Source organism: Galeopterus variegatus, unplaced genomic scaffold, assembly GCF_000696425.1.
Source record: "Galeopterus variegatus unplaced genomic scaffold, G_variegatus-3.0.2 Scaffold3885, whole genome shotgun sequence".
NCBI lineage: Eukaryota > Metazoa > Chordata > Mammalia > Dermoptera > Cynocephalidae > Galeopterus > Galeopterus variegatus.
The window spans coordinates 140,712-151,254 of NW_007729996.1; the positions used below are offsets into that span (position 1 = coordinate 140,712).

Below are 10,543 nucleotides of genomic sequence, written 5' to 3' on the forward strand. Positions count from 1 at the left end.
ACACCCGGTCCCCACACGAAGCACTTGCCATGGATTCTGGGAGCCCCAGGGAATGCCCCCATGGAGGAAGTGGGTGCCAGGGAGGAGGATCCCCACCCCTGCTTTACCCACAAAGTGATAACAAAAAGGAGGGGGGGTTGACGAAAACAACTTTCCTGAGGAAAGAGACCAGGCCCCTCACCCCAGCCTTTGGGCCCTCCAAGGTCTGTGCCAAACTATTCCCCTCTAGCCAGGGGCCAACAAACTTCCCATAAAGGACCAGAGAGGGAGTATTTTCAGCGTGGGAACCAGAGAGTCTGCCGTGACTACTCAGCACAGCCACCATATGCAAGAGGTGTATGTATGGGTGAAACCATGTGCCGATAAAACTTTATTTGCAGGTGGAGGCCACATTTGGCTGACTCCAGGATTAGCCAAGGTGCTTTTCCACTTGGAAATCAAGCCCATCCTTCGAAGGCTGAGCTCAAAGTCCAGAAGCCAAGAGACTACTCACGGGGAGAAATGGCATAGTCACAAGAACAGGAGTTGGAGAGCCCCATGGGATCCAGGGCCCACACCCACACCATGCTGGGTGACACAGACCAGGACCCAGGTCTCATCACATATAAACTGACCTTGTCAGCAGGACCTGCTGCATGGGCCCACACTACAGTCAAATGGGATAATGGGTGGGAAAGATGCTCCTTCAACACTCCGTGGACTCTGCTTCTCCTGTCCGGAGCACTGACCTTGGGCACCTGGGTGCAGAGATACCAGACACACCCTACCCGGGGCCATTGACCCAGGTGGTCCCTGAGGCACACAGCCACAGGCCACAAGCTCAGCAGAAGAGGGGGCCACACCCCTCGTTGGCCTCCTGGGGCTCCCTCACCCACACCAGATGCCCAAGGCCCTGTCCAGCTGCTGGAGGCTGCTCGGGAACTGCACTCCCTGGCTGCCATCCACAGCAAGCTGCCTGCAAGAGGGGCAAAGCCTGGGGAGTCGGACCTGGCTGCAGATCCTGACGCTTGACCACGAGTGCACTGTCTGACCCCTGACCCCATGGCCTCGGTCTCCTCCCAAGAGAAGTGGGCCCACCCTAGTGGCTTCTGCTACCTCCCTGCCCTGCCCAGACCCCAGCCCCATGAGTGGCAGGGATGGCAGAGGGTACACAGTAATGCAGAAGCTTCTAGAACCAAAGGCTGGGCTGGCAGGTCAGAACAGACCCCTAAATGGCCAGAAGGGACTCACAGTTTCTTGTGGACTGCACCTGCTCTCAACCACAGCAAACAGGATGACCTGTGGTTCAACCTCTCCCCCAAGAGCCGGACAGAAAAGGACTCCATCCAGTGCGGCTCCTATGACTAAATCTCTGCGATCCCTTGTGTGGCTTCAAATGGCGATCCTTTACCTTGAGTCTGTTCACCTTATTGTACTTATTTTCTAACACTGCAGTGGGTTCCCCTCCTCCTCGATTGGGCCCATCCGCTCTGCTGACCACCTGCCCTGCCTCGTCCACCTGGTCTCTGCACAGCAGCCCCTCCTCGCTGCCCCCTTGCCGGGCCACAGGCCTCTCGACAGAGACGTCCCACCAGGCAGGGACCACCCCAGCAAGTCCTCCTCCCTCTGCGTGCCCTCCATGTGCTGCACCTCGTCCTCCAACCTCCCACAGCTGAAGTGAGCTCTGCAAGGGAGGGGCAGCATCTAGCTCCCCGCCGCCTCCTGCATACAGCACGGGCTTAAAAAGTTCTCACCCCAAATCACATGATTCTGAAGCTTTGTAAACAGTGCTCCAGCCCAGAGGCAGACTCAGCCCTGGAGGGGAAGGCAGCTGAGCATGGAGCCTGTGTGCTGACACCAGGGGCAGCCAAGCAGCCTGTACCCTCTGCCATGAGCCCCTGAGGATGTGGCCCCAGAGGGCTGATGAACACTGATGGCAACACCTGCTGCAGCACAGGGCACAGGGGGCGCTGAAGGCTACCAGTGCTGAAGGCTGACTGTGCGCTGGGCACTGGGTGGGGCTCCGAGGACACGGCAGAGGCCAGGGTGAACGTGGTCGTGGCTCAGGAGTTCTGACCATTTCACATGGTGACAATGACTGTGGAGAAACAGGAGCTGGTGACAGACCCAGCGTGCCGGGGGTGGGGGAGGGTCCAACTCCTGGTTAAAACCCATGTGTGACTCTTCAGGCCAGGCCAGAGGCAACTACCAAGGATCTGCCGGCCGGCCCTCGGGGGCAGCTGTCCCCGCAGGACACACCTGGCATCCAGTGACATGAGCCATGACCTCTGGAGTGGGCTGCGGTGGAGAGCTGGGTCCTGGCTGGATGCGCTGGCATATTTGAATCCTCAGTCTCTCTGTCTGGGGCCCAGGGTCAAGACCTCCTTGTGGGGCTGGGGAGGAGGGGGACCCTCGCACTCTACCCCCACCCTGACTCAGCACCCAGGATGTTCCTGCTCTGAGCCCTCCCCCACCCCGGGTCCATAAAACCGCAGGCACTTTTTGCTCATGCGCCCTCCCCAGCGGGGAGACCCCAAGGCGCCAACTCTGTCTTTAAGGTGCTCCCACCACAGCAGTAAGGGATTTGGCTTAGCCCTTTCACTCCCACCTTGTGGCTTCAATCAGCTACTTCGACACCTGGCAGCTCAGTGCTCTCTCCCAGCTTGGATGAGCTCCTGACAATGGGGAGACAGGGTGACCATGGAAGGGTCTGTGGGGACAAGGCGTCTGAGCATTACGTGACAAGAAGGGGCAGCCACTGCAGGGCCTGGAGGGAGAGCTTCCTGTGAGGAAGGGATGGCCATACAAAGGCCCTGGGGTGGGACAAGCTGGAAGCAAGGTGTGTGGCCGGGCCAGTGACAGGAGGCAGGAGGCGACCAGGGTGACTGGCAGGGGCCCGATCACTATGCAGAGTGGCTTCCCAGCCGGCTGCAGTGAGGGCTTTGCAAGGAGGGAGGGAGGATGGTTCCATCCCAGCTCCCTGCCAGGAGCTCCCTCTAGTGGGCACCAGGTGGTGAGGCTGCCGGCCTGCTGTCCAGGAGAGGTGTAGTTGGCCTGGCTGGGCGTGGGGCTGAGCTGCAGGGACTAGGCAGGCTGGGGACAGAGGTGCAGCCAACACGGCGGGTGGGGTGGACACTCACCTCCATACTTGCTCATGGACTTGCTCTGGACTCCGCTGGTGACCATCTGGAAGCCATTGGCAGTGGCCGTGTGGAGCAGCACTAAGGACGGGAGAGNAGGGACTAGGCAGGCTGGGGACAGAGGTGCAGCCAACACGGCGGGTGGGGTGGACACTCACCTCCATACTTGCTCATGGACTTGCTCTGGACTCCGCTGGTGACCATCTGGAAGCCATTGGCAGTGGCCGTGTGGAGCAGCACTAAGGACGGGAGAGGAACAGGTGAGCCCGAGCCCTGGGGTCTGCACTGCAGCCACCAGGGGGTTCCCGCACCAGAGCATCCCTCACACCCCAACACCCCAGACTCTGCAGATGCAGTCACAGCAAACCAATTGGGCCGTGCAGATCTGACCACACAGACTCAGATACAGTGCACAGTCCTGTGTTTCTGCTTGAAATCCTTCCTCGGTGTCACTGTGATCCTCTGCTCTTGGACACTAAACAACAGCCCTGCACTTTTCATTGGGGCCAGGGACTCCCCAAGTATGCCAGAGTTCACCCCACTTTAAGTCTGCACGTCTGTTCTTTAAGCATTTTTAACACCACAATCAATCGCCTTGGGTAGGTAAGATATTATCGCTGGGGAAGCTCAGGGAGGCGCAGCCCCAGGAACTCCTATAATATATCTGCAACTTCTTGTGACCTTCACGTATCTCCAAACTAAAAGGCTATTTTTAGAAAGATAGTTATAATCAATATGTATGGTTTTATGTCCTGTTTCTCCACTAACCAAGGTGAAGTAAACACTTCCCCATGCCTTGATAAATGCTACCTTGGTATCATTTTTAATGGCCAGATAATATTCCACCAGATACAATATTCCCCCTTCCCTCTTCGAGTGGGTATTTAGTTCTTTCCAAAAACTCACTCTTCTATTGCCACGATGAAAATGGCTGTTGTCAAGACTTTAATCCAGACCCAGGGGTTGGAAACTTTTTCTGTAGAGGGCCAGACAGTTACTACCTTTGGCTCTGTGGGCCGGATGGTCTCTACCACGACTGCTTGACTCTACTGCTACAGCAGGAAAGCCGACACTGACACAGCGTAAAGGAGTGGGTGTAAAACTTTATTTGCAAAAACAGATGCTCCTCCACCCCCAAATGGGAGTTTGCCAACTTCCTATCTAGAGTCCCAATACTTTGGCCATAAAAAAAGAACGGTTTTTTATAGCTTTAACACATCTTGCCAGACTGCTTCCCCCAGGAGCGGGGCTGGGTCTATCTACGCCAACAAACCTGCCGGCCACGTCTTGTTCTTTGGGGCACTGAGCACGGACTTCCTTTTTTTGAACCTGCTATTTCCATAGGTGACAGTGGCCTTTGGCAAGTCCCTTCTACTGCATGACTCTGACTACTTTTGCTACCTCACTCTCCACAGTGGCCCATCTATCATTTTTCCCCTTGACAAACTGGAACACTCTGGGCTCCTGCTCCAAGCTCACACCTTGTGTTCACTGGGGTGAGGAAATGTTTGATCCTTTTCCCTCAGAATGTCGCTGATCCTCCCTGAGGCCTCGAGCAGGCTGGGGACACAGAATTTATTTGGCAGGTAGAACAGACAAAAGAGAAAAATAAATAGATGCCTTTGATTTTGTAAACCACATGAGACTCTTGGAAATGCCTCCTCTAAGTTAGTGGTTCTGAACTTTTGTGCACATTGGAATCAGCGGCAGGGAGGGGGAGCAAGGGCTGTAAACATGCAGAGTTCCAGGTCCCAGCCCCCAGCCTGACACTGTGACCCAGCAGGTCCAAGGCAGGGCCCAGCAATCTCCACCGTGAACTACGGGTGACGGGATGCCACACACTCGCTCTGAGTGACACACTGAGACATGGCACAGGGTGACCATGGCCCTTGAGACAGGAAAGTTCCCCCATACCCACCGCACTGTCCCTACAGCCCACCTTCTGCAGCAGAGGCAGAGCCCTGGGAGGCAGAGGCGGCCTGAGTCTGCTCATAGGTGGACAGCAGGGCCTCGTCTTCCACAGCAAAGTACACGGCACAATGGTCTCCATGGCCGGCATCTCAGGCTTGATCTCCATGAATTGCTGTGGACAAGACATGCATTCAGGCCAGGGCACGGGAGAGCAGGGCGCCCCCCAGCTGTCCTTGGATGACAGACAGGCCCCAGTGAACCACCCAGCTCTAAGCCGGCCTCAGGAGAGCATGAGCCTCCCCCACCCCAAGTCCCTGTCATCTGCAAGAGCGTCCCCACCCAGGGTCTCCTGTGCGGTCCTATCAGCCTGTTCATTCAGAGCAGGCTGTCTCCCCCTTGGCACTGTTAACATCTGGGCCAGCTCCTTCTCTGTGGTGGGCATCCTGGACACTGCAGGTGCTGAGCGGCGTCCCTGGCCTCCATTCACTCCATGCCAGGAGCACCCCCTCCCCAAATGCCCCTCTGGGAACAGAATAGCTCCCTGAAGAGGACCAGTGATGATAGGGAACAACCATCCCACTTTCTGAAGGGCTCAGAGAGGTCAAGCAACCTGTCCAAGGTCACACAGCTGACTTCAAATCCAACATGAGCTTCTGGGCCTGAGCTGGGGGTCCCCAGCCTGTGTGAGGACGGGGCGAGGGTTCACCCAGATGATGTCCTGGGGCACGGTGGCCATGGCGCATGACAGGATGATGACCACAGCACTCTCCGACTGCCGCAGGGCCTACTGGTACTGCTCGTAGAAGTCCACCAGCCGCATGAGGATGCAGCGCCGGCTCAGCACGTCTGCATCTACAGTGCATGTCTCCGTGTCGAGCTCCACGTTCCGAGTGCTTGTGGGGAGGGGCATGGTCGCCCTTGGCAGAGGGGCAGCCCAGGCAGGGGAGGGGCAGATCCAGGACCGTGCATCCATCCGGCTCTTGACCCAGCCCCGGATCGAGACATGGGCCTTCCCTGGACACAGGGCCCTCACCTGGGGGACCACCAACTCGTGAACCTCCCAGGTGCCCCCAGCCTGTCACCTGCATGTCCTGTTACAGCCACACACCCCACTGCCCATGGGTCTAACAACACTTTAACCCTGATGAGTCACAGACCTTCTGGAGAAATCATACTCCCCCCCGACCCATGCAAAAGTTCACCTGCAAAGAGGTGATGTTTTTTCTTTCCTTCTATTTTTTTCTTATTTTATTTTTTTGTTAAAGTTTGTGACATCTTGAAGGGGTGCAAGCGACCGGCCCTCAGGTCCATTTGTCTCCATGGACTGGTGGGAAATGGGTCTCAGGCAGCCCCCCAATGCCAGAGCAGGGAACGCCTGGCTGTTTCAGAATAACAACCTTCCGCTCAAGTGGTTAGAAGTGCAGTGTTACAAACCAAGGTCAAGGGTCCAGGTCCCCATACCCGCCAGCTGCAAGAAAAAAAAGAAAGAAAGATAATTCTTTGTTTCGGGGCCTATTCTGAGTACTGTACGACATCTACCAGTACTCCTGGTGTCTCCTCTCCAGATGCCTGCGGTACACCCTCTTCCTGTAGCACTTAGCACATTTTATAACTAATTTATTGTGTTCATTTATTTATTGCCCATTCCCCTCCCCCGCCCCCAACACCAAAGCATAAGCCACAAGAGAACAGAGACCTTCAAGTGTCTGGTTCGCTAAAGCGTCCTCAGAACCCTGGAGAGTTCCCGGCACAGAGCAGGTGATCGGTAAGTATTCACTGAGGAAACAGGAAAGGCTAGGCGGCTGCTCTGGGTCTCCAGCCAGCTAACGAGAGCCTGTGCTCCTAACCACTAGGCTACACTTCCCTCACATTCCTTTCTTCTTGGACCCTGATCACCCTCGTCTCTTCCTCTGTCTATTTTCTCTCCTTTTTTCTCCTTTCCCTCTTCTGGGTCCCATTTTCTAATGAAACACAGAGACGCCCTCCCTGCTGTGGAATCCTGGTGCTGACGGGCACCTCTGCAACATGTGCTAAAACTCAGGCAGCAGCTGGGCAGACAGCCCCAGCTCTGCACACTGTCCCAGTGGTCCCCGGCTGCAGAACATCACAGTGCCCACCACTCCACGCCAGCTGGTGGACTGAAGCTTGTACAAAGCCATCCGCACATTTCCCTACCTCCAAGATGGGCTTGCCCCAAGATGGGCAAGACACAGAGGTGTCTGTGCTTTGGCTAAAGCCCTCTGGATAGTGAGATTTTGTTCAAGGAGGAGCAAATACCCCTTTAAGTCACAAAGGGTCACCCTTACACTTTCTGACTCTTTAGCAAGTCAGTCACTTGAGGCAAGGATGGTATCACAATCACTCCGAGGAGGCGCCAGAAGACAGGGGACCCTTAGTCCTCAGCCGAGCAGGTGGACAAGCTCTGCTCAAACCCACCTGCAGCTCCAAAGCAGGGGTTCAGTCACTGGCCACTAGGTAAATGTTAACCACGCCGACGAACCCAAGGGAACTTAATCAGATATTAATTGGGAGATGTCCCTGTCCAGCATTTCCCTCTTCTCCTTCAGTTTCTAAATGTTGAGGTGCAGAGACTCCTCGCTGGTCCCATCAGCCTGGCCAGACTTGGGAGATGGCCGCTGAGTGGCATCTGCTGGGTGGACCAGTTGGCCACTAGGGGACAGAGCCTACCTGCTGTCCCCCAGTTGGCACTCCCTGCTTCTGCTTGGTCATAGGTCCCCCGCCTCACAGAATAACATGATATTTGCCAGCTTCCCTTGGAACTGGGTGTGGCCCTCTGAGTAAGCTCTGGCAAGTGAACTTAGTCAGATGGTGTATGAACATGTGAAGACTGTCCTTCCAGAGACAGGGCATGCCTGTCACTGGCCTTCCTCCTTTTTGCTGGTGGGAATGTGGATGTGACAGTGAAGCTGAACAGCTGTCTTAGACCATGAGGTAGAAGCCACATGCCAAGGAGGTGGCGGAACGAGACGGAGGCCTGGGTCCCTGAGGACTGTTTAAGCCACTGTTATTTGGGGTTTTCTTTCACTCCAAGCCAAACCAGGCCTAACTACTGGACCAGCCCTGGCCACCATCCTGACCCCAGAGAGTCCACTGCAGGTGTCCTTCTTACATTCTCCTCTCAGGCCTGTGATGTCCCTGCGTTTATAATCTGACCAGATAGCAGAACCCTTCTCAGGGGCTTCAGTTCATCCTCACACTTTCTGCCTCTAAAAGCTGCAAAGGCCAGTGCCTGGTGCACAGCTCATCTTCAGGACATGTATGTTGGATGAACAGTCTACATGCGATACAAGAAGACACCGAGGTAGATAAGGTTCCTATTCGTAGGTCGGTGGCTTGTAACCTGACCCTCAACTAATAGTGAGGGAGTGCCATCTGCCAGGCCCTGGCAAAGGCTCCAGGGGGCCAGCAACAGCCAAGACATCCAGCTGGCCCCAAAGAGAAAACACCCCACAGTTATGTTCTTCCTCCGGATATCTCCGTTTAAAGCTCTGCTCACATGTCACCTCATCAGAAGCGACTTCCTTGACCACCTGTCTAACAGGTAACTCCTCCTTCCCTCTGCCCTGATGTATTCTCTCATTTCTCACCACCTGACATGTGACACATTTTATTATTAGTATTTTCATTGTCTCTCTTCCACCAGGGTAAACTCCACGGGGGCAGGGACTGTTTTGTTTGCTGCAGATTGCAGTGTCTACAGTGGTACCTGGCATGTAGTAGGCACTAAAGGACTATTTGCCAAATGAATGGGCGAATGATAACTAATCCACTAATCATGAGTCTGAAAAGTGCTTTGAAGGTGAGGGACAGTGTGCTAAGGGGGCATCTAATGGGACAATGGGACCAAGCCAGGAGGGGGATCAGGCTCCTCTGAGCAGGCTGAGCTTTAAAGGATGAGTAGGCGTTAGCTTGGCCAAAAGCTGGGGAAAGGTATTGCAGACACAGGGGACAGTACACGTGTCCAAGTGCCCTAACACAGAAGTGGCACATGTGTTGGGGGATGGTGGTGGGAAAAAGACAAAAGCAAGCCCTCGTGGTGCTGTTAGAAAGGAGGGGCAGCAGAGCCCACTCCCAGAGCCTGGGGCACCAATGGCAGATGTGAGGAGCTGGTTTGCGGTCCTGGTTAGGATGCCGAGTGTGGTTTCAGACTTGGCAAGTGGGAAGGGAAAGATACTCTGCAGGCAGCTTTGAGCACCCAGAGAAAGGTCAGGCTGCAGAGAGTGGGGAGCATTTGGGCACTGGGGTGAGTTGAAGGCATGGGAGTGAGACCTTTTTTTTCTTTCTTTTTTTTGGGGCAGTTGGCTGGTACTGGGAACTGAACCCTTGACCTTGGTGTTATGAGGGGAGTGAGACCTTTGAGGGGTGTATAGCAAGAGAAGAGTGGAGAGAGGAGGGCAGAACCTACCAGAAACACCTACATTTACATAAGGAGAGGCAGGAGGCAGAGGAGCTGGCTAAGCAGGCAGAGAAGACCCGAGGCAGGAGATCGAAAGGAGACACCGCAAAGAGGCCCATAGAGGAGGAAGACGGGGTCCTGGTAACAGCTCAGGTGGAGAGGAGGGGAGAGGAGTGGAGGGGAGGTGCAGGGGTGAGGGGAGGGGAGGCAGAGACGAGGAAGCAGGTGAGAGCTCAGGCTCTGCAGTGGGGCTGCTTCAGTTCAAACCTCCAGCTCTGGTGCTTCCTGACTGTGAGACTCTTATTTTCTCTGGAACTCAGAGGCCTCACCTATTAAATGCGGATGATAACGCGTCTGCCCCCAAGGTTGCTGGAAGGATTCAGCAACATGACCGGGAGAAATCAAGCGCTCAATAAAGCCTGTGTTTCGAAAGGGAAGGAATGAGTGAGCATGAAGGAAAGGCCTGATCTACACAGTCAGACACCACAGGAGGGTCAGGGAGAGCGGGTGCTGAATCTCAGGGAGAGACAGCAATCCCAACAAGTTCTCAGAGAGAAGCCCAGTGCACCAGGTCCTCTGGCAAACTTGCAGCTTCCCACCGCATCATCTGGGCTCACTGCGGCTTATCCATCACCTGGCCTGCGACCTTACCACCTCTGAGAGGCCCTCCTTGTACCCCCAAGTCTGGACTCCCCTCTCCCCCTCATAGAACTGTGCTCACACTGTCCTGTAAATTGTTTTGCCTGTTCACCCCCGCATCCTGGGGCTCCTGGAGGGCAGGGGCTTTCTGGCACATGTCTGCATCCGAGTGCCTGGCTCTGAGCAGGTGCTTAGTCGGGGAACAAATGAATACGCGTCTTTCACCATCTCTCTGGAGACTGTTGCTGATGCTGATGGCAACCCTGCCACAGGGATGACAGTTTTTCTTGGGCAGCTTGCCAGAGAAGAGGAGACACTATTAGCAGCTAAAGGAGTGGACAGTGTGAATGCCAAGCGTTCTCCTGATTGAGGAGCTGGGGGTACATTTAGAGTCAGGGCTGGGAGAGAGGAGACTCCAGTGGGCAGGAGAGGTGGCTGGTGCTGGAGAGGGGTAAAG

The 10,543-nt window shown here is 55.3% G+C and overlaps 1 pseudogene; it reads right to left on the reverse strand.

Moving 5' to 3' along the window:
* Positions 1 to 7,540: 7,540 nt before the first annotated feature.
* On the reverse strand, positions 7,541 to 8,764 carry LOC103601798 (annotated as a pseudogene).
* Positions 8,765 to 10,543: the final 1,779 nt, after the last annotated feature.